Genomic DNA, 26,412 nt, shown 5'->3' on the forward strand with positions numbered 1-26,412 from the left:
TTCTCAGAGGTTCAAACTTAAAATTTTTGCGTTAAAGATTAAAAAGAATATTGATGCATGCATATAACTTATGAGCCATCTAAGATTGGGGGTATGTTAGCTACCCCACATAGCACTAACAAAATAAAGAAAGTAGGCATTATATGTGGGGAAAATGAACCCTACTTCCCTTAGTCCCTTCTATAAAGCTGGTTAAAATTTCACACAATAAAATTTATATATTGCTAGTGTGGTCCATCCAACACATTAATTTGTTTCATTCTCTATATCTATATGGCCTATGTCTTTAACTCTTCTCTCTTCTCACAAATCAACTATTTTTCTCAAATTCTTATCTTTTTTTAAAAAAACTTGTTCAATTTTTCCTTATATTAAAACTTTAAGAATTGACAAGTTTTACGCTGGTTGTTGATCGATGACGATGACTAAGTCCTAGTCATGCTTTTCCACAGCTTTCTTGAACTTCTTCTTGCTAAATTTTGATCTCTAAATTGATAATTTTGAGATGAAATTTTTGAAGCTATGAAAGTCCAAGAAAGCTGTGGGAAAAGATGGCAAGCTTTGGACTTATTTTTTACATTTTCCTTCCTATGGAGTACACTTGAAGATTATCAAGCCAAATTTTCATGGTAAATTCTTGATTTTTTTTTAAATATATAGTTTTTATTTATTTAATTAAATTCACTTTTAAATTGGTCATGAGTTAGATAATTCAATTACTTGGCATACTTAATAGTGTGAATTCTCTGAATTAATTACCTATTATACACCTTTATATAGAATTATGGTTTTTAAGACTTCTGAAATTAGTTTTGAAAAATCAGCCGGAGCAGATGCCCTTTCGTCTGAAAATTACATTAAATAATATGTGTCAGTTTAAAATTATACATGGAGAGTAAATGATGAGCTCTATCGGTGAAAATTCTACTTCTATCACTTAAATTAGGAGTTTTGAAATTAATTTCCCAAAATTAGCTGTGATAAATATCCTGGAAAAATTACATTATATATATAAAGAATAAATTCAAATTGTTTGGTGAAAAATTCTGTCTTTGCCACTAAAAATCATATCCACATTTTTTAAACCATGGAAGGCTTTAATTTTTCCCCTTTTTTTGGTTTATTGTTTCTTGAAAAGGGAAAGGAGAAACTTTTGGATTTTTCTCATTTTGTACACTTATTTAATGGAAATTACATTTTCTTTCATTTATAATTTTTTTCCATTTTAAAAATATATATTTTTCCTGATTTGCTTGACTTTTTTAAAAATCAAAGTGATGAAAACATAGTGAAAAAAATGGCAGAGAAGATTCCCTGGCTTTCATCAATTATTGATATAAATTCATCTTGTTTGCCCTTTTGTTTTTGCTCTCTCTCATACATTTCAGTGGGGAAAAAAATTAAATTTTATTTATTTTTGGGTAATAAAAGGTTAAAATTTTGTTACTATATATGAGACAAAAAAATTAATAATCCTTTTAACCACACCCCTTGTCCTTCTCACTTACCATTTAAAGATATAAAAAACACCTAAAAAGACAAAAATTCTCAATTCTCAATTCAGTTTTAACACAAAGATTTTAAGTTATATAAATTGACATTTATGAAAAAGGATATATATATTACTTTAAAAGCATGAACTCCTGACTTGAATGTTAAATTACTATAATATCTCTAACTTAGGTTGTGACTTTTTCGATGAGTTGTGACTTTTCCGATAAGTTATGACTTTTTTCAAAGGGTTGTGATTTTTCGATGAGTTGTGATTTTTTCCAAAGAGTGAAGTTTGTATTAGTTTAATTTTTATTATTTATTTATATATGTCACAAATGTATTATCAAGTTAACGAAATCTTCTAACTTCAAAATATATTATTTTAAAATGTTTCGAGTTCTTTTTTTAAACAAAAAAAAACTCACAACAAATTTGAAAATATGTGAATATATAAAATGTAGTTGTTCTCTTCACATGTTCATATGACATCTACACAATTTAACGTAGAATACACATGCAAAGCACATCTGGTTAGATGACAAGAAAAATACAAAACAAATATTGTCTATAAGGTAATATTAGTGAGATAAGACTAATTAGATAAACTTCATCAAATTAAAATAAATATATACATAATTACATTTAACTAATAAAAATTTTCATTGACCATCTTCATAGCTTTGCATGAATAAGATATATATATGACGATCCACATTGAACATTCATAAAAGAATCTGCAATATTATTTTTTGCTAAGCTTATTATTCAAATCTTCGCTTAAATAAGCACTACTATTTACTATAACATATATTTTTGAAATTCGTAATCACGTGCAACGCACGTGTCAAAAAACTAGTATATATAATAAACATACGTAAGGTGGTCGAATTGATTGAGCAGGACACCTTTCTAAATTGTGAGATTTGAAATCTCTTGCATATTTTCTCAATTAAATTTATCGCACGAAATTTGCATGATATAATTTACGTCTCTAGTGTGATTTGTGAGCCATTATATTAAAACAGATTTATCATGTGTGCGCTCAAAAAATATCGATTGTGGACTCCCTTTGTCATCAAAATTCAGAATATATGTTAGGCAGTAAGACTCTTAGATTTTGATAATACTACTGATTAAAGATATAAATAAATTTATCTAAAAAAAAAAGTCATAATTAATGGTGTTGTTGCTGCTGCTGCTTCTTTTTTTCTTTCTGTTTGGTGATAATATTCTATAAAAATGTGAGTATTAACCTAATGTACTTAAAATTTGTCATTTGTTTATAATTGACCAATTCATGAGAATAATCAAGTTAAAATTTTCACTAAAGAGATAAAAAAAAAGGAAGAAATCCAGAGTTATTCAACTAGTATATATATATATATATATATTACTAGGTGTAAACTGATTATTCCATAGTGCTTAATGATAATTTAGATTCTAATATCTACTAATTAATCATCTTAACTAATTAAGCATTGTTTCAATCTTATAGTAAAAAGAAATCGTATACATGTTTTTTTTTTGAGTGTGTGTGTATGTAGGGTGGGGGTAAAAGGGGTTGCTATCAACATACCAGTGATAGTTAAGCAATTCATAACAAATTATAGGAGAAGTAGTTTAAATTACTATACATGTATATATATTTGCATTTATGTTATTCAGACTCTTTAAAAATGTTACGAAATACGTTTCAAATCCTTCAAAAGTAATATATTTTGAAAGAGTCTGAGCAACTTAGGTTTGAAATGTGTAGCCCATAATGTATGTATATATAGGTAAATAGTGGGGTAGCTAGCTAGGGTACACTATGGCTATTTAAATAGGCCAGACAATAAGGGATGGTTGCTCTGTGAAATTTAAAAAGATATGAGAGTACTACTTTGATTACATTATTATTTATATACAAATAGGTTTTTTTTTTTGTTAAAACACTCAAACTTTCATAAATGTTTGAGGAAGGTATAGTAACAACAATTAATTTTTGGGGTGAAATTATTACTAGTTGGTAGTGTAAAGATTTATTTATACTATGAGCAAATTTTAACTTATAATGTATAGTAGATCAATTATCATTTTTACTAGGTTATCAACTAAATTAATGCATATCATAAAGATTTACTATGCCCAAATTAAAGTTTGTATTGTATTGAGTTGAATTGAGAAAAAATATTAACTATGTAACATACTTTTTTTTAGTTCATTTTGCTTTTCTAATTATATTGCATAATTATAGGGGTGGAGCTAGAGGGGTCGGAGTTACATTAATCTAAAAAGAAATTATCGGATAATCACATTGTATATAAAAAGTCAAATTTTATGATATCTATGATACTATTGTTTCCCCCTCATATAAAGGGAATTGAAGAGGATTAATAAGGGTTGTTTGGTATGAGAAAAAAAATATTTTTTCAATTTTTTTATATTGGTTGGTCGAAATTTTTGGAAAATGAATTCTTTAGGAAAACAAGTTAAGGAAAATAACTTTTCTGATGAAAATAGAGAAAACAAGTTCCATAAGTCACATTTTATGTTGATTGTCTCTTCACATTTACCCCCATAGCCCCATCCCTACCACCTACACCCCTAATTGCCGCCCGATCAATTCTCAGAATATTTGTTTAGATTATACACAAATATTTTAAAAATAATATTTCTTGCTTACGTATCAAACGCTAAGAAAATAAGTAAGAAAACTACGGCGTTTCATTTTCCTTCCTGATGAACAGACCCTAGAAATTAATTTGGTGGTTACTCTCTTTATTGCAACGGGCTAATATTTAATAATTTTATTATATTTAAAAGCATGTCAGAATGTTATATTATTAATTATAGAAAAGTCATTTCTTTTCTCTGGCTAACTTTGCAGGATATATGCAAGTGAGTTGCAAAAATGCTGTCACCATAAAGTTTTTATTGAATAATTGTTGTACAACACAATTATGTGTATTAAACTATAGTACCATGCAAAGAATTAAACACCAAAGTTAGCTAGCTACTAGCGGAGATGGAGTCAGAGTATTGGGTTTATTCGAATTCTCTTTATTAAAAAATTAATTAAATTTTTAAAAGTTTTTTTCTTCAAATATATATTATCTCAACTATGTGTGTGTATAATATATATATATATATATATATATATATATATATATATATATATATATATATATATATATATATATATATATATATATATATATATATATATATATATATATATATATATATATATATATATATATATATATATATATATATATATATATATATATATATATATATATATATATATATATATATATATATATATATATATATATATATATATATATATATATATATATATATATATATATATATATATATATATATATATATATATATATATATATATATATATATATATATATATATATATATATATATATATATATATATATATATATATATATATATATATATATATATATATATATATATATATATATATATATATATATATATATATATATATATATATATATATATATATATATATATATATATATATATATATATATATATATATATATATATATATATATATATATATATATATATATATATATATATATATATATATATATATATATATATATATATATATATATATATATATATATATATATATATATATATATATATATATATATATATATATATATATATATATATATATATATATATATATATATATATATATATATATATATATATATATATATATATATATATATATATATATATATATATATATATATATATATATATATATATATATATATATATATATATATATATATATATATATATATATATATATATATATATATATATATATATATATATATATATATATATATATATATATATATATATATATATACATTGGTTGTACAATACAAATTTTTGATGAAGGGCAATTGAATTACTTCCATTACACGTGGCTCTGGCTCCGTCACTGGCTAGCAGATCATGTTGTGTAGCTATTTGCGGGGGTGGATTTTGTATGTTTGGTTGGATTCATTGCTTTTGACTTGAATTATGTATATATATGTATATGAATATGGAAGAAATATTTAAATATATACATATAATAAAATCGTACAAATTCTAAATTCTCTAAATTTAGATTTTGAATTCACTTATGATTGTTTGATCGAAAACCTAGTATTACCAACCAAATGATAATACTTTTATCAGTTATATGTAATAATAAATATCGAGGAAACGGTATATATAACTTTTTCTGTTATATTAATTGTAAAAGTAAAATTGTTTTCTTTATTTTAATGACGTAGCTAACATGTCAATTTTTATCGCTAAACGATAATTATTATTTTTAATTCTATTTAATGACATATTAGTGATGAATTATGAGCTATTTAGCGATAAATTAGCAATGGGTGCATATCATTGGCATGTGCAAAATGGAAGTAAAATTTATGGGAGTGGCCAATGATTTTGAGAGCATATGGCTATAGAGGAAAAGTTAAAACAAAAAAGATGGACAATTATTTATGTCCCAATATGTTGGAAAGCAATAGAAATATAGTCATGTCACTATTAGCATCAACTTATTTATTTATTTTTTATTATTATTATTATTTTGATGGAAATAACATTAAATAAAACTACATAAACTCCATGAAAATGGTTGCTAGCTAATAGTATAAGTTTGATAGTGAAAATGGTCCCTCAACAGTTAATGGACACTTTGTCTACCATGAAATGGACTTGAATTTAAACATATAGTTATTGGCTCCTTTTGCAACATGGCCATAATTGTCAAGTAGTAATAACATTTGCAACTACTCTTACAACATCACATTCCAACTTACTTTTTTTCTGATTTGTTGTCTGGTGTCTAATATATGTTTTTGGCTCGATAGATTCAAATTTATATTGAAAAATTTCATATCAAAAGTAAATTACTTTATATCAAGAATGATTTCATATTCAACACTTAAATTTAGATTTTTTAATTAAAAATAACGAAATATTCTAGAAAAAGTCGCTATTATTAGTTAAATGTATTTATTTATGATATTGATGTATGCAATGATATGTTCGATCGATACGAAATACGAGGACTTAGTCCAACTATATATACATGTGGTGATATTGATTTGGGCAATAATATATTTGATAGCGAAGATGAGGATGATATGCTTTGATAAGATGACCAAGGAAGAAGTCTCTCACCTAGGCAATAAAGAATTGAAAGTAACAAAAGCAAAAGAAGCAACATGGAAGACAACATATAGTTGTGATGACAAGGTGATTGATAAATTTATTTCAACCTGACAAAGGATAATCATATGATAGTGTCAACAATTTTAGCAAGATTAAATAAATTCAAGAAGAAGTTATGAATTATCAAATGTTATTGGACAAATTTAAAGAAGATGACAATAAAATAAAAATACTTTACTTTAGATGGGCAAACTATTTGTTTAAAAATGTATACAACTATGCATATATTAAAAAGAAGCATGAGGTTGATAACTTAACTTCATTCTTGGTTTTTATATTCTTACATTTCTTAAGCATCCTCATTTGTAATATCAACATAAAGTGTATTTTAAACTCTATGTTGGATCACAAAATACCTAATTTTCTCTAGCATTAATTTTCTACGTGCTTATTAATTAGTAAATATTTGCTACCTCATTAAGATTGATAAGGTAAGGTCTATCCTTTCTTATTTACACTAACTCATGTTGAGAATTTAAAAAAAAAACATATTTATCTATAAAGTGAATAGTAAAATATCAAATTTCATTCAATAAGTATACACATAGAATATAGTATTATATATATATATATATATATATATATATATAATATTAGTTTAGCGAAATAATCAGTTGAGATATTTATTGTAATTATTTAATAGAACATCAATATAAAAGAATATATTTATTTATAATTAATCTGTATTTATGAGACATTTGCTAAGTTTCCCCGGTATGAATTGGATAGTCGGAATTGTATTGTTGGGTCGTAGAGATTGGATTGCTGTGTCGTAGTGAATTGGGCTTCGATTCAACCAGTAGGGAAAAATAGGGGTTGCAAAAGTATGACAAGATATTGCAATCCTAGCCGATTTAAATGGCCCGAATTAATACTAATAAGGGAAAATGGTATATAATAGAAAACTATTAATTCAAATTAAATGCTATAAATATAGTTTGATTTAATTGTACCTCATAGCAAATTGTTGTTATTTTACCTCTCTCCTGGTGAATCTTGCTCGCCACTCTCGTTCTCTCCCTCGTATATATATATATATATATATATTTTAAAACTCGCAATATTTGAATTCTGAATATAATTGTTTGGTTGACATAGGTTTTTTAGTCCCCCATAGGGAGGAAACAAATTAAGAAAAAAAATATAGCAAGTGGGAAATTTTAGAAAATGTGAAAGAGTTTGCATTGGAATTCAAAAGAAATAATTCAAGCACAAAATATTTAAGCAAATACTAACAATAATATGGTCAAATTACTTTCCCCATGACCCATAAAATCATATCCCAAGAAAACTTCCTAAAATACAGAAGACCACCCCCCATCTTTCCTGCACCAAAGCAGCAAAAATTCAGGCATACAAAATGAATAATGCATGTGCAATAAACAAGAAATTCATCAACAAGTGGCTAATATATATAGGTAAAAATTTAGTCGTACTTGATATTTAATTACATAATATATTAATTTATTATAGTTAAGTAATAAACTAAAACAAAAATATGTATTAATTGATCTATGAGTGTCTTAGTACTTGAGCTGGGGATATTTCAGAGACAGCTTCTTTATCTTCACGAGACAAATTGTGAAGTGTGCATATACACTCTACCCTCCTTATATATATCTCATCTATAAAATTACATTGAATGTATATAAACACACAAATTATGTTAGTTAATTAGTGTTACTTGAGACGATGGTATTCTGGAGACAATTTCTCCATCTCTATAAAATAAATTGTGAGGTGTGTGTATACACTTTACCCTCCTTATATATATATATATATCTCATTTATAAAATTATATTGAATATATACCGATATACATACAAATTTACACAAATAAGTTTTGATGTTTTCTTTTATATGAATTTATTTTGTTGTGGAATCTTTTCATGGACAAAAGAGGTTCAAATAGCTCCAAGGACAGCCAAATCAAACATAAAAGATTATGTTTGATCCAATTGAAACTCTTTTATGTGTTAGTACAATATAGTGATTTTTTTATAATTTATTTTCCACCATAAATAAATAAAAGGTGTTATAGGTGTCTAATCTTAACTTTTCAACATTATCTATTTGTCCACATGCAAAATTACACTGAACTATTAGACAAACACTATACTACCAAACAATAATTAGTTAATTAATTGAATGTTGATCCCATCTGTTTGACTTTAAACCAACAGTGTTTCTGAAAATTAAAAGAACTTGACCCTCTAAAGTAAAGCAAACAAAAACCAATCTATTGAATTAATTTATTAAAAATTAAAAGCACTAATCAAGAATCTTACAGCAAAAAGGTAAGATTACAACTTCTTTTTTTATGATAACAACTTTAATAATGTGATTTTTTGAATTATATTAAGAAAGTGCAAAAAAACATCAAACTTTAGGAAGTTAATTACTATTTTGTTCTTCTTAATCAGAAGTCTCAGTTTCGAACTCTAATATTGAATCACCTTTGCCAGGAAATGACTTATATCCTCCAAAACATAGAAATTTTTCAGCGTGAATCTGAATTAGTCGATTCCTATGAGAGTATTAGATACCGAATAAGAAATAAAAAAACAATTGAAAAGTATAGATGATGGACCAAGCAACTCTAGAGTAAATGTAAATAATATACAAAATTAATTATTTTTAAAAAAATATTCTTTATACCATCCAAAGAAGAGGCAACAACTGTGGGATCTGATATAAAGGTATGTCAGCCTTAACAAGACAAAACAATATAGTATATGTTCCTTACTACATAATTGTCTTTGCCATTGTAGGAAAACAAAAGGTAAAAAACCCTTAAATTTTTTTATTTTTTTTTATATAGTAGTTTTATTTCTTTTGCAAGATTTTGACTAAACAAGTTTATTTTCCAAGGTGAAAGTTTTTTGGCTGTGGAGGTGGGGTTCTTGGCTAAACTTGCATGGCCTAGTCCAGTTTGGTCTGACATCCATGTATGCACACACATGTTTTGTTTAGGTTTAATCATTAGTTTCTAAAGTTAATCGATCCAACTAATTCAAATTTGTGTCTATCATGCCTACAAATTAGGTCGATTAATCATTTAATTATCCAATATTAAAAGTTAATTGGTTAGACTCGGTCAATTATTTGATATCCAAAGTTAATTGATCAAACTAATTTAAAATTTAAACAGATCAGCGGTAAAAACTATAGGCCCCAGAAAAAATTGAGGCCCCAACTTTTTTAATTAATAGTGAATTTTATGGATTTACTTTTGCTTTGACAATATTTTAGTTTGTATAAACAAATAAAAGTTTAAAAAATATTTTTTAAAAACAAAGAGATAAACAAAAACTGTATACTTTTTGTAGATGGTAGAAATATTTTAGAATACCGGATTAAACTATTCAAATTTATATCAATAAATAAACCTTTATACAGCTGCAACCAACAAATTGTAATGTAAAACATGTATTATAAAATATGATCATCCAACAAATTGAATTGTAAAACATGTGTTATAAAACATGATTAACATCCTAATATAATAATAACATAATAATGTGTAGTTAAACACTAAATATATTTTTCTTTTAGTAATTAAGTATTATAAAAAACAAGTATGAAAAACGAAACGCAACTTTTTATTAAAAATTTTATTGAATAAGGTCTGACTAATTGTTAAATCGTTCAACTAAGTCTAGATGATACCTAAAACTTTTCATATAAATGAACACTAAAATGTATATAAAACTTGGTCTCCAAAATGTACATAACTATTATTCCGACTACAACTAACTCAAACACCCGACAACATAATATATTTTATTAAATAAAAAGTCGAACATCCTACAACATACTCGACCAAACGAATGAAAATATATCTGAAATAACTTGACAAACTATTTTGTGCCAAGTTTCTATCCATATATACCAGTACATTTTATTAAATAAAAAGTCGAACATCATCCTACAACATAATCCTACTACATACAGAACCAAAAAATATCTCCGCAAACAATTTGACAAACTATTTTTTGCCAAGCTATATAGGAGATATATACCAGAACACTGACATTGAAATTGTAGCGATTATGAGGTTAAGATTAAGAGAAAAATATCTAAAAATCAAAAATATAAGTAATTTTATTACTTAGAATTTATAGTGATATATAATTATAACTAAATTAAGACATATATATGAAATTAATTTAAGACATATATATATATATGAAATCTTAAATTTGAATGCATCAATTCAAATAGCTTTTCATAAAATTCTAAATAAAATACTAAAATTATGAAACGATTAATTTAAGATATATATATATATATATATATATATATATGAAATCTTAAATTTGAATGCATCAATTCAAATAGCTTTTCATAAAATTCTAAATAAAATACTAAATTTTTTAAACGTGACATAATTTAAAATGACATGAAAATTTTGATAATCATAAACAAAAATATATGAAAGTCAGTACAATTTAAGCAAAATTATATGAAATTCAATGCAATTTCAACAAGGAACGATAACAAACTATAATATAAAATTAAGAATAAAGTCTTATACATCTTGCTCAATCCAAACCTGTCAGATCTATAGTGAAACACAAAGCTATCTATATTAGATAGACACATCCACAAACACAATAGTCGACCATCATGGACACCTGTTAATTCTCTGCAAAAATCCATGCATTTATAGAGAAATAATACCAAGTTGGTAAAAAAAAATCATATGTAAAAAAAAAAAGTTAAAACATATATAGATCTGCAAATAAAAGCGTGCATACCATATTGTGAAACTATATAAAACAATAAGAACATACCCCATGTAATCTCATAGTGAGATCTGAAAGAATAGGATACATATTTACTCTAAGAATTTATTTCTGATAGATCCTCGACTCAAAACAACAGATTAACTCCGTAGCGATTCAATTCTGTTTGACCCTATCTGTATCTTCCCACAGCCTTATTGAACCGCAACAACAATATGAATCAATTATTCATTTTGTGAATTGAAATTGTAATTAGATGCAGTTCAAGAAAGCTGTGGAAAAAAACAAAAAGGACCATTTTTTGCAAAGGAAACAAATTTAACCCTAATAGAAGAACAAAAAAACCAAGAGAAAAAAATGAAAGGTTTAAAAATAAAAAATAAAAAATTATGTGTGTTTTATGAGTGTGATGAAGTGAAGAAAGGGTGTGGAGTATTTATAGGGGGGAATTGAATTACTTTAAACCACACCAATCCCAAAGAAGAATATTTGGGACTAAAAAGAAACTCTTCTCTGATCACAAACCCACTTTTTTCAACCTATTAAAAAGCCTACATTTTTTCATCCCATTTATAATATACTTTTCTCAAATAATTAAATTATTATTAGTACAATTTTAATTTTTAGTTTAATCCCTCCCAAGGAGTTAACTCACCTTTTTTCTGACTCGAACTCACAACATTCACATTGCTTTTTTGGTGACTCGAACTGATAATCTTCACAAATTGAAAGTGAGGAGTGTTTATCATCCGAACAATTACCTCTCGTTTAGTATGATTTTTCTGATGGAGACGCATTTAGAATTTAATTTTATGAATTTAATATTTAAGGGTGTGTTTGGTATGAAGGAAATGTTTTCAATAGAAATTATTTTTCCAGAAAATATTTTCTAAAAAAATAAGTGGATTTCTTACTTATCTTTTAGTGTTTGGTGGTAAATAAGCAAAAAAATAATAATTTATCAACATTTATATATAATCTATCAAAATATTATAGAAGTAGAAGAGGGTGGGTAGTGGGGCCTTGGAGTGGGGGGCGGGGGCAGTGGGGGTGAGATGCACAAAGTATCTCGCACTAGCGGGGTCTAAAAAAAGGACACACCTCATTTATCATTGGTAAAATCCCAATAACTTATAACCATAAATATTTATCTTATTTTAGACCATAAGTATCAAAAATATTCTTTTCATTCTTAGCGGCATTTGGTCCATTCACTTTTTTTGAATTGTTTAAAGTTGAAGTTGTGTTTGGCTATACTTTTTATAAAGAATATTTAGAATTTGGATATAATTTTTCTATATGATTCATATCCCCCTCCCTCAAATTTCTAAAACCTAGCTAGCAAAATCAGTCAATTTGACTAATTTACTTTAGACATACAATCACATATGCTCTAGAAGAGTAATATATCAAAATCGATATATAGTTATATGATGTCATAGATTAGATTTCATGTACCAGCAACTACATACTACTACATATATTTTTTACTTTATTTTGATCTTCTTTTTGAAGAAGAAGTTGAAGTTAAAAGTTGTGTTTGATCATAGTTTGTCAATAATGTTTGATTGTTTGAATTTACTTTTTTCTAAAAAATATGAAATATAATTTAAATATAAAATCTAATTTAAATTGAAATATTTTTATAAAAATAAAATATTAGTTTAAATTTGAAAGAAGAAAATATAGTAAAAGTGAAAATAAAGTTTTTTTTTGTTTTTCAAATACAAAGTTGTATTTGATTTATCATGGCCAAACGTTGATTATCAAATAAAATGGGGAAAAAAATCAAAAAAAGAAGTGAATAATTCCCATGATCATATGGGTCCTTAAACTTAATGTCGCGTCAAGCATCTTCACATGAATTGATTTGGACATAGTATCATTTTATACTCGTCCATTCCAATTCATGTGAAGGTGTTTGTCGCATTTTGTTTACCCCTCTCTTGGTGACTCGAACCCACAACATTTAAGTTGGAGGTGAGAGGTGCTTACCATCTGAGCAATTCCCCCTTGTCGATTTTATTTTACTGAATATTGAATTTGAGAAAGAAAAATGACTTTCAAACTTCTATTCTAAAATAAATAATAAAATATTTCTTTTAACTGTAAATCGTCTCATTAATTATAAAATATCAAGTTTAGAATATCAAATTATTTCTAACTGAGAAAATACGATATATAGTTTTTGGGAACATAATTAGTGAAAAAAAATTATGTCACATAAATCGATATAATTAGTTACGACTTTTATGCGGTTACTATTTTTGTCTTATTACTAATCGTACTTACCATACTTTATGATTTAAGTTGTATGGGTTGATAGTTTATACGCCTTTTTAGGGTTGATCAAAATCAAAATAGAGAATCTGAATAAAAAAATATTTGTTAATTTATTGGTAATGAGTTATTAATTTAGTAATTTTGATAGCGGTTTTGAATTTTTATTATAGGGCTATCGTTCTTAATGGGTTGAGAGTTTTTCTTAACGGATTATCCGATAACCCTATAGTATAAATTGACAAATTACATTCATACCATTTGGTATATAAAGTTCTTGATTTAGAGTTTAGTTTCATGTTTTTATTTCTGGTTGTCTCAACCTCTATGTTATTCTATAATGTGTCAATGTTTGTTTTTGAGAAAGATACAATATATCAACTCATGTGCATGGTTCATTTGGTTTGTCACCGTATTTCTAAGTAATTTTCATAATGTTTTTTAGTGTGTGTCAAATCTTAACGGTATAATCAATACCGAATTGATAACGACTAATAACCAATAAATTGTTAACTGATAAGTCAATATCTTCATGGTTACTATAACAATTTAACATGTCTATAACCCGATAACCGGTAAGTCGAATAGATAAACTTCAAAATCAAACTGACTGATACGCAACCCTACTCCTTTCGTCAACTTTTACTTGTTGGATATTTCAAAAATAAATTTTATTTTTACATATCACTTTTAATATATATATATAGATAAATTATTCTTATTTTACCCTCGACAGATAATCACGTATTCCCTAAATTATTTTCAAAGACCTAATCACCTAAATACATTAATTGATATGTGTTGTAAAATAAAATACTCACTAATTATCATTTCTTAAAAGACGTACAAAATTTAAAAATAAATAAATAAAAATGAACGAATAAATTATATTTTTAACAGTATCAATATAGTTTAATTACGTTTTTTATTAATTTTCATCCTTGTGGATCTAACGGCTGTTATTGCATTACTGGATCATACTTTGTGGGTCCTACCTTTAGATCTGTCTATTTCCGTGGCGGTTGGAATTCCACCTTCAAGGGCCCCACAAATTGACACCTAATTTCCTAAATATTATTATATGAGCAATTATTTTATTTTTAAAAAAAAATATTATTATTATATAATGGTATGGAACTTTTATTTCTTTTCAAAAATTTCTCTTTTGATAGTATATAGGAGGGTCCTATGTTTTATGTTTGGTTGTTGCAATTAAATTATTATGTTTAGATGCAGATTTAGAATTTAAATTATATGAATTTTTATATTAATTTTAAATTAATGTATAATAATAATTAATATTTATATATTTCTAATAAATTTTATTAATATACATATTTAGATTTATGATATTAATGAGTTTGAGAGAATTTACAGTTTTCTTCTAATTCTACCTTGTTATTTTTTTGTTTTAATTTTATTCTCTTTTTAAAATTATTTTAAAATATATTTAAGCCTTTTTTTAATTTATAGGTATGTTAATTTGATAGATAAATAAGAGCATTTTTCTATTCAAATATGTGGTAAAATTAGCTTTTATTGGCCACATTTCAGTCATAGTTTTGAAAGAAAAAAAATAGTCATTATGATGGAGCAATTTCAATACAAATATATATATGAATTAACATAGTTTGTTTATTAAAGGTATGGTACTAAGTTGGAAAATATTTTTTAATTTTTTCATATTAGATCGATTTTTATGTTTTAAAAACTTGATATATTTTTTCTCAAACTTAAAAAAAATGACTTTTCTACATAAAGTAAGGAAAATATTTTAAAACATGTTCTCAACTCTTGAACCTGATTTGAAACCCAATTCTTGACCTTGATCATAAACCTAACTCGAAACTCGACTCTTAGCGCTGATCCCGATCAGAGAACCGACTCCCAACCTCGATGATCCGACTCTAATTATAACATTTTCAGGTCGATGTCATTGTATTTCTCAAATTGTACCTAGATGTTTTTGAGACAAAATTCATAGACCGATCCCATTATCTCCATCCCGTAAGAACTACGAGATCACACGAAAGACGCCTTCGGCATCCAGGAGTCATGGACCGACCATAGAACCCTGTTCATATTTCCTTCTTACTAATCAAACACTAGAAAATCACTTATTATTTTAAAAATTCCTTCATATCGAACATAGTTTAAAAATTAAAATTCATAAAAAAACTAAAATTAAAAAAAAAAACAAAAAGAACATAGGGTTCTCACATGGTGGCATGTGAGGGTGACCCACATTGTTAAAAATGACATGTACCCCGTTATTTCCGGACTATGGGTTTGTTGCCCCGACATTTTTATACTTACTACGATGCACTCTTTTATTAATACTATAAAAATATAAATATAAATACAAAATTTAACCCATCTTTATTTTTTATTATTTTATTATATTACTCTTAATTAATTTGCTTTCATAATTATTTTATTATTTGTTGCTTTTTTAGGTGTGGTGTATTTTTCGGTGGAGAATGTAGCAATTCGATTACGTATGTACATTCAAATTCAATATTGCTAAGAAATTCAAAGATTGAAACGCAAAGCTTCTATATATCTGAATTCATCAAATTTAAATTTTATGTATGCTTCATGATGTAACAATTCGATTACATATATTTGGTTTTAATATTTTGACCTAGAGTATATATTTATAAGTGAAAATTTTATAAAAAATCTTAACGTGTATTATATATGAATCGTAGTTTTAAATATGTAATTAGTCGGATAATAAATTCAAATGTTGAAACTTGAAATCGTTAAATTTATATTTTACGTCCATGCGATTCATCTCTTATTAGCTACAATAAATCATGTATTTCGATAAGAAATATGTGCGCGAAAATATATTTTTGAAACTTATAATTTCAAAATTGTAATAAGTTCGATACTAAGAATTTTAACAATTAAAACCTATGAAGTTAAATTTGCTTAGCCTCTATTCTAACGGCTCAACGGAGCTAGGGAGGTAGATGTAGATATTAATGTGGAAACGGATGTAAATTCAGAATTTTAATTTAGTGAATACAAGATATATATCTTACCAAGCCTTTTTTTTATAATGATAATACATTCTAATAAAATGCCACGTGTCAACGTATTTTGCAAGTTTAAGCACCAAAAGGTAATGATCGTCTATTACACAATTCACTATTTTGGCTAATATTTATAAATTATAACAATTGCTTAGTCTATTTAATCGAATTGATTGGTAAATACAAAATCTTCTTCATTATTGGTAAACTTTTATCCATCTCATTTATGAAACTAATGTAGCATAAATCATAAGAAAAGAAGGGTATCCTAGAATTTTTCATATATTTTTTTTACGAAATGTGAGTTATCCACACATAAAATCAAATAAATTCAGATTAAATCAATTTTTTGCCTTGTTTTTGTTTTTTGTTTTTTTTTATATCTATTTTAACGAATGACATAGGCAAACGAAAATCAATTTGTTATAGGCAAAAATTAGACATTTTCCCTAAAAAAAAATTGAGTCAAATTGATTAAATGGATTTAATTAAGTACCCTTGCTTAAATTGTTTTGTCCAACATATATAGATCTACCCTTGGGTAATTAATTATTTTGGGGGAAGGGACATGGAATTTTAAAAGTACAAAATAATATTAATGGAAGTTAGTGGGTTCTTGTTTAACTTAGCTGGCAATCACTAAATTAGTGTGTCATCTTTTTCATAATTAAGATAAGATGTATGCTTTGTTGGTTATTTGTTTGGTTTGATTAGATTAGAATATCCCACACACCTAACTTACTTTCTCTTTTTGAATCTTTTTCATAATTAAAGATAATACTTTTTTTTCCTTTTACTTTGTGGTGGTTGTGAAGGGGTAGGGGGGACCTTTCTCGTATCGACACTATTAGAAATAAATATTTTTTTATAAAACATGAATTTTTCACCCTTTTTCCGCCGAATTAGCTTACACGAAAATGCATGGTGGGAAGCAAATTGTTACTGAAATAATTGGGAACTTCCTAATTTTTTCATATGAAAATATTATTAATATTTTTTTCTTTTATCACTGATTCAATTAAAATATTTTTGGGAATAGCTACTTAGCATTTTTACTGGGAAATTCGGTAGGAAAATAGTTATTTTTTAGTAGTGTGAGGCATGATTGAATTCAAATTGATCCACGTTGAAAAATTTCACATTAAAAGGTAAAGTGTTTCTGAATAAAGATAACTTCGTACTTAGGACTTAAACCTAGGCGACCACTCTAATGAAGAATGGGGAAATATGTATTTCAGTCCCTTATTGATATATCACTTTGGGTTCCAATTTTAAACGACTTGAATTTGAGACTTCTATAGTTGAGAACGAAGGAGTTTTAATCCCTTTATTGGTATATCACTTCGAATTTTAACTTTCAACTACTTGAAAGACAATTATAGAAAGTGAAAATGTATGGCTCATGTGACTTACCAAAGTTAAGTTATTTTTTCAAGTGTTAGTAACGAAATTCAATCAATCATAAAAATATTTTGACAATCACAAGATATAATCGAAATATCAAAAGTGAAAATGTTGACAAAGATAATGAAAAATGGAGGAGCATATATATATAAACAAGAAATGGTGAACATGGTTTAGTTCCACTACTCATTTGGCTTGACCTAAGAAAGGCAATTTATTGAATTATTGTTTTTTTGGTGGGACTTTATTATTAGAAATTTTAGCTATTATGTGAGTTGTATTTTGGATGCATATGCTTCATTGGTTTATATAGAGAGAATAGTACTACTAGTTGAAAGTAAGATATGTCATTTTCTAAGTGATTTCTAGTTGGAGAAAACATGTAATGTTTGGTTGCTAAATGAAAATTTTGAGATTTTTTTAGATAAAGTTGAAAGTAAAATATGTCATAATCATATATTCTTTCTTGCATTTGGTTTATTAGAAGTAGAATCCTAAGTGAAACTCAAACTAACTCTTAGAAACATATTATTATGAGCTTATCCATTTATAGGGTTAATTAAAAGTGGAATTCTAGATGAAACTCAAACTAATCATTTAATGTGACCGTTCGTTCAACTAGTTTACAAAATATGTAAGTTCTCCGCTTTGAATATCTTCTCTTTTGAGGCAAGTTGGGGTCTATCAAAAAAACCACATCTCTGCCTTGTAAAGGTAGGACAAGATCTACATACATTCTACTCTCCTCAAATTCTACTTGTGGGACTATACTAGGTATGTTATGGTTGTACGAAATCATGTATACTTTATACTAAATATACATACATATATATATGATATACATTGTCAATATGTAGATTGTGTATGTTGCAACCATGTTAGTAAACTAGTTGGTTGAACTGTATCAGTAAGTTTCCTTTTTATCGTACTATTTATAATTCCAAATATTAAATTATATGCACATAAAAGATAGTATAAAATGATTTAATTCCTTACTCAAATCAACATACTTTTTTTATGGCAAATTTCAACTACAAATTAAAGATTATTGGATTTGTCCCTAGTAAAATATTATTTTTGTGACACGTATTTAAATTTCGTAAAAAAGAAGAAGAAGATATACAATAACAAAATAAGGTATTTGTAATCTTCGAAAATAATTATACTAAAAATAAAATATAAAATAATTAATTACTACTAACAATAAGTATTTTGACAGAGTAATAGAAAGAACAACAAACGTATAGTTACGTTGTTGCATAATTGAACTTCTAAAAAACATAAAATAAAATAATCTGACATCCTTCATTATTTTTCTTTTATTATTTCGAATTTCGAACAAATGTGTACTAAGGTAAAAATAAAATAAAAAATGTTGTTGGCAAAAGAGGGACTCCATTAAACAATGTAAAGTACTGTTCCTGTTTGAGGTGAAACTTTAACTAATCCACATGCATGATTAATTAAGAATTATAAATTTTCATAGTGACTTTAAGTGAATATTTAATAATACTCGGTTTATATTTAAATATTTATTAATTATTTCAATACTTCCTCCGTCCATATTATATAAGTAATATTTTATTAACTTTTATATTTAGTTCAAAATTACACAATAACAAGAAGATACTAAATTTCTTATTTACCCTTATGTAGATATATAAATGAGTTCTTAGTTCTTACATAACGAAGGAACCATATTAAATAGGTACTATTAAATTATAAGGACAATTTAGTGAAAACACTTTTTTTTAAACTGAGTGAATTTCTGAATAAATGTGCTAAAAACACCATATAATATAGATCGGAACAAAAATAAATCGATTGTTATCATTTTGAAAATATGAATTTAGAAGTCTTTCGTTCGGAAGATACAACTCTTTATCAATATGAACATACAAAAATTTCAGTGATTTGATATGTATTAGAGACGGAAAGAATTAGATCGAGATACTCCACAGTCCACACAATTGGTATACCAAAAATAAGATTTGAACTGATGAGAAAATTATTGAATTCTGTTGAACTCGAACGTAACACACTACGCGCAAAAATGATTAAGTTGGAGTACGTGTGGGTGATGGGAGACAAATGCATGGAAATGCACCTTGTACAACTTTGTCAGACTAATGTATAAATTCTCTCTCTCTATATATATATATTTTACACCATCTTTTTACTACAAATCATATGACATACCTTTGTCCGACAATTTGTCTATTTGATTTTACCTACGCTTTTGTCTAATTTCCCCTTCATTCACCTACTCTTTTTTATTGATTATTTTTCCACCTTTGAGATGTTAGCCATACACAATTAAGGAATTTAGAAACAAGAAATGTAGATTATTTTTTTTATAATTATATTCCTTTTCTTCATGTATGTACAATGTATCATTTTCTTGTGATTTTAGGTAAGATCGGTTTAGAATTATGAGATTCTTTTTTATCGAATAGAAAAGGTTGTAGTACAAAATGTACTTCTAGGTAATTGTCCCATAAATCTTATAGCTATCTCTATGAAGAGTAAATACAAGTAGAAAGAGAATAGTAATATAGATTGTGGTGAGATGGTTGAGATCACTCCATCCTTAATCAGAAGTTTTGGATTTGAGCTATTGTGAATGGAAGAAAATCTTGTTGAGAGTGTCGCCCCAAAAATTAAGTTATGCAATACAAATTCGGAATTTAGTCAGATGTCAATTTAAATACTAAACACTAGATGGAAAAGAGAGAGTAGAAAGAGCCTAACGTGCTTTAATGTATCATTGTTTTAAAGAAAAATATATCATCCACACCATGACTCACCACTTATGATAGTATCATTCAATAGTGTAGGCATACGCAGGATTTTCAGTAAACAGTATTTATATTTATAGAAGAAAGTATAAAACCTTAATTATCAAGAAAGTAGAAAATAATTAGAGCTACTATTAGTATCATCATTTTATAAATATTGGTTATTATTGATATTATTTTATGTTATTCTTCTCTTTAAGAGATTTGGGTCAGCCCAATAATTGGGAAAACAAGCCAGTTTTTAGCGGCCCACAATTGAATATATTAAGCTTGGGCATTCATGAGCTATCTATTTGGCTGGGCTGAAGTCTTAATAAAATTTACATAAATAGCTAAGAGTTGAAACATAATAAGCCTCATTAGCTGGAGTTTACTTATTTACGTAGTGTATCTATAGTTTCGATAGTTATGGTATATCTTGCTTGAAATTTATTTTTATACGAATTTGAGTCTTAACTTAAATAATGAGGCAGAAATTTAGATTATTAAAATGGAAAACAATCCCACAAATTATGGTTATTGTATTTGATTAGAATTCTTACCAAATATGACTTCTACCAAACAAAGAAAGATAAATTTAACTTCCTAAATAAACATGTCAAAAAAGGACTTTATATATACAAATAAGTAAATGTATTTTGACACCCAATTTTAACCCTCCACAATGTATATTAATCATCGAGTTTCTTCAATCTTGAACGATTTGAAATAATTTATTTTATAAAATTCACAAAGTTTTTCAAGTGATTTTAAATAGTTTTGTCACTTTTTTTAAATAATATATATGTTTTATATAATTAGTGTATTTTCTAAATATCTGAAAATCATCTCAAAAGATTTTATATTTTAGTTAAATAAATATTTCGTTAATTTTGTTTAGTTTATATTCTGAGTTAATTAGTTTTATAATTAAATTAATTATTTTTATTCGATTAAGATTACAAAGCTCCTTAATTAGTCTTGCCCAATTTAATTTAATTTAATTTAATTTTCCTTCTTCCCAATCCAGCCCAACACCAAAATAACCCAATCCTCACCATTCACCAACAAAACATTCATTCAATACAGCAAACGCATACCCTTAAGCGTGTGTGAAACAAGGAGAGGAAAAACAGTGTTCTCGCTAAGATAAACCCACCACTGTTTATTGGAGCTCCGATTAGTGGTTGTGAAGTCACCATACTCGGCGTCTCAGAACGCTGCCCGGAAAAAAGGTTATTTACTCGATTTATTTTGTTTTAACATAGAATTATGTGTACAAGTAGTAGTCAGTAGTGTAGTGGAGTTCTGTTAGCTTCTATTTATGCATATTGCAATGAAGTTTAGATATTCACATTTGGTTTGTTATGCTTCAACATTTGCCCTGTATGTTTTATACCTTAATGCAGTGGGTGGTGGTCAGGGTGTTCAATTTGTTGGAAAAAAAATACCGTACGTACAAGTAAAATGATATATTAAATAACATATTTTGGACACCCTTAACACAACAAGTTATTGCCGCCCAGTGGTTTCACCTCCTAGGAATGAGCTATTTCTGGACACTCTTTGTGAAATTCCTGGCTTCGCCACTACCTTAATGTCGTTTTCTGATGCTTGTATTACAGAAGGAATATACTGTTTTTCCGAATATATAAAAATACACAAAAAATATTGTCTATAAGGTAATATTAGTGAGATACGACTAATTACATCTTCATCAAATTGAAATAAATATATACATTATTGCATTTAACTAATAAATTTTTTCATTGACGATCTTCATAAGTTCGAGTAAATAAGAGATATAAATAACGATCTACATTGAACATTCACAAAAGAATCTGCAATATTATTTTGTGCTAACCTTAGTATTCAAATATTCGCCTAAATAAGCAATACTATTTACTATAAATATATTTTTGAATTGGTAATCACGTGCGTTGTCAAAAAACTAGTATATATATATGAATGTCTTGGCAGTAGTGTCACAGTAATAATATGGTCACTTCATCTTATGAATTATAAAGTTATATATGCTTTCAAGAAGGCATTTTGTTTAACTTAGATTTCAAATTACCATGTGACTTCATCTTCTTTCAAGCTACTTTAACATCTAGTACAGGCATTGGATTGATATATATTGTTATTTGGAGTCAAAACTTATGGTGCTTTGCTCTTGCTGAACCATGTCCGGAAACCTTAAATAAATTTACTTGTCTTGGATGGCTCATTTGTGAAAAATATATCCGTTTTAACTAAGATGTGTTATCTCATGTTTATCCAATCTAGACATTCTGATCTATTACTTTGGTTGATTAGAACGTTTATCTTAGCATGTCACTACTCCCTTTGTTCACTAACAGTGGCCCAATTCATGTCCTAATCCTTAATCTTATTTGTCACGCAGAGTTGTTATATTAGTTTCACAAATACGACGTCGTTTTGCTCTGATTGTTGCTTCCTGCTGATCGTCGGCCGCCGTCGCCCTCCACCTGTTCGTCGGTCTTCTTCAGTCGTATCTCCGTTCATAGGTTCCTCGGTTAGTTCTCAGTTCACTTCTTTTTCTATTTTTTTTCAGAATTCTATATATTGTTACACAAAAGTGAATTGATTTGCCATATGAGCAGTTAGTTACGGGCTGTTTAATTAGTTAGGAGAAGACATCATATGCTTGCAAGATTCTCGATGAAATGCCTAAAAGAGATTTAGATGTAGATTGTCTGTATAGTGGCACCATTGAGAGAAACAATAAAACTGAAGCTTTTTTGAAGATTTGTTTTGTAATGCGTTCTTTATAGATAATGAGAGTGATTTTGAAAATATGCATCACAGGTGGCTTTTCCTTTGATGATGAGAGTGATAGGGATATAAAATCTTTAGATAGTGATTGGAAGGAAGTGCGGAAGCTCATTTTGATTTAATTGTTTTCAAGATCACGACTTGTTGTGATTTATGGTTCGACTTTGAGAGTGATACGGAAACTTGGGGTAAAATCTGGCCATGGGAAGAGATTGAGAAATCATTCTTTCTAGTAACAGTAGAAAGACCAGACCTAATTATAGAGGAAGAAGCACAAGTGTGGGTTGAGAACAAGAAAGTAATGCAATTGAGGATGAGAATAGGTGATCATGATGTGTACTTTGTAAATTGTTGCATTGCTGCACAATTAGAATCCATCAATTATCGAGGTTCTAGTCGATATTCCACCACTGAGGATCTCAAGGAGAATGGAGGCAATCAGTTGTTTATGTTATTCCACTCTCCTGGCCCTTTATTCATAAATACAAGTCCGACAGTTGAAGGGACTGCATCTTCTGGGCAGAATGGACGACCATTTGCAGCCATCAATAGCTCAGGACACACATGAATATTGTGAAAATGGATTTAACCTTGGTGGAGCAGGTAAGAAAATGCCTGAGAGGATTATGGCTAAGGATCTTCTAAACAACATTGTGGAATCAATTGCTGATGGTTTGTCAAAGTAGAGCTCAATTTCGAAGCAAAAATCAGCAGATCATGCTACTTGGGAATTTTTCTTTAATGCATTGACGACAATGTTTCCCCATTTAGATCCTTGAGGTCAAGGATCTCTTTGCATATATTTGCTATTTGGTATTCTTTTTATTTTTTTGATAGCCTCAGTTTGCGAGCACTAGACTAATTCCACATGCCAGTTACCTCCTACCGGGTAAATGTGTCCACCAAGACGAAAACCGATAGGAAGAAATTGCCCTGTTCTGTCTATGCTGGGATTTAAACTTGAGAGCTCACGGTGCTCAACCCACTTCATTGACCAATAAGTCACATCCTTGGGTGCATATTTGCTATTTGGTATTGTGTGCAGACAACATAGAAACCAGTGGAAGAAGACTAGTAGTAATATATTAAGCTATTAGCTGATGCATAGGTTGATACTACTATGCTAATAGCTTCACTAGAAATCTTCCTAATTGTCTGCATTGTTTTCTTTTATGAATTGAAATTAAACTAGCTTTTTGGACATAGAATTAGTTGAAACTTGGAAAACAAAGAAGAAGAGTTTTTGAAGTTTGTTGAAAAAACTTAAAAATTCCGCGATCTTGTGTTTTCACCTGGTATGGACCAGTTTGAAGATAGATTTTAAAAAACAGACCAAATTCCATGAACAAACTATTTTTTCAATCTTCTTTTTTGTTTTTGAAAATCTACTCTCAGAATCAATGGCCAAACGGGAGCGAAGTAGCTTCTATTAGATTTCATAAAGAGACTGTCACTCTATATACAGGTAGTAACCGACAAAGTTTGTTAGAACAGAAAGCTACTACCCTCCCCAGACTCCTTTTGTGGAATTACACTAGGTAAGTTATTGTTGTAGAAAGCTACTACTTCAGAGTGAACTTCTCTGAACTATAAGCTGATCTATAAGCGTAGTGACTGGTTAGTCCTCAATCACTTTTTTGGAACAAATTGCTAAGCACTTAGTTTACAATAAAACAGTCACTTGTTACATGTTATGAATGAAAATACATTTACTTGATAAAAAAAGATGAAAATGTAACACAAAACCAAAATAGAATGGTTGAATAGGAGAGGTGGCACTGAAGTGTTATTTCAGACAAGGATAGCTGTCAGAGTGAAATGCAAGTTCTATAATAAGCTCATTTTACTAGCAATGTTATATAGGGGTAATGTTGGACCTCTATGGTCTAGCATATCCACTAAATGTGTGTCTCAGAAACGTGAATATTAAGATAGATATGCAACCATACACGATTAGACAAGATAATACACATTTTAGAAGGTGCGAGTAATAAACATAAAGGTAAAATCATAAAACTAGAGGTCAATTGAGATGGGTTGGTCATATTTTATGTCAAGCTCCAAATGCACGATGTGAAATCATGATGGTGGAAGGTGTTAAAAAGGGACCAAGGTAAACCTAAAGTCGCATGGAATGAAGCTTTCTCAAAGACCCACAAACTCTTGAAATCCATGTAAACTTAGAGAAAAATAGGACATAATGGAAGAAACATCCATATAGGCAATATCAATTAGTTGGGATTAAGTTTTAGTCATGTTCGTATATTTACTTTAGGTCAATATTTATTAGGAGTCTTTTAGTATTGTTGTTGATTTATATGTTAGTAGACTGGTAAGACTATAGAGCACGTGATGTGTGTATATTTGAACCCTACCACACAAAATCTTGTATTTAAGTGGAGAAGGGTAGAGGGTTAACCCCATTAACGACCAAGTTTCAAATTGTGCATCACTGGCTCTCGGAGATTACCTAATTATCAAAAAAATATATGCTAGCAGAAAATGTGAAGAACTTCTAGTGCTAAGGAACATATATATTTAAAATAAAAGGCAATAGCTGGGGGGGGGGGGCCC

At 27.5% G+C, this 26,412-nt stretch overlaps 1 protein-coding gene and 1 non-coding gene across 3 annotated transcripts in view; both read left to right on the forward strand.

Annotated features, from left to right (window-relative positions):
- Positions 1 to 444: 444 nt before the first annotated feature.
- MIR396 (microRNA MIR396) lies at positions 445 to 549 on the forward strand. The gene has a single exon (NR_127281.1). It is a non-coding gene; the product is annotated as a microRNA MIR396 (primary transcript).
- Positions 550 to 22,080: 21,531 nt separating this feature from the next.
- LOC102585984 (uncharacterized) overlaps positions 22,081 to 26,412 on the forward strand; it is a 13,798-nt gene continuing 9,466 nt past the window's right edge. The window contains exons 1-3 of one of the 2 annotated variants that reach the window (XM_015313888.1): positions 22,081 to 22,274; positions 23,447 to 23,578; positions 23,872 to 24,441. The gene's annotated coding sequence lies outside the window, so the exon portion shown is untranslated. The remainder of the gene's footprint in view (positions 22,275 to 23,446; positions 23,579 to 23,871; positions 24,442 to 26,412) is intronic. The other variant, XM_006358241.2, reaches the window with a different exon arrangement.

The sequence above is a fragment of the Solanum tuberosum genome, unplaced genomic scaffold, assembly GCF_000226075.1.
Source record: "Solanum tuberosum cultivar DM 1-3 516 R44 unplaced genomic scaffold, SolTub_3.0 scf00272, whole genome shotgun sequence".
In the NCBI taxonomy this organism is placed as follows: Eukaryota; Viridiplantae; Streptophyta; class Magnoliopsida; order Solanales; family Solanaceae; genus Solanum; species Solanum tuberosum.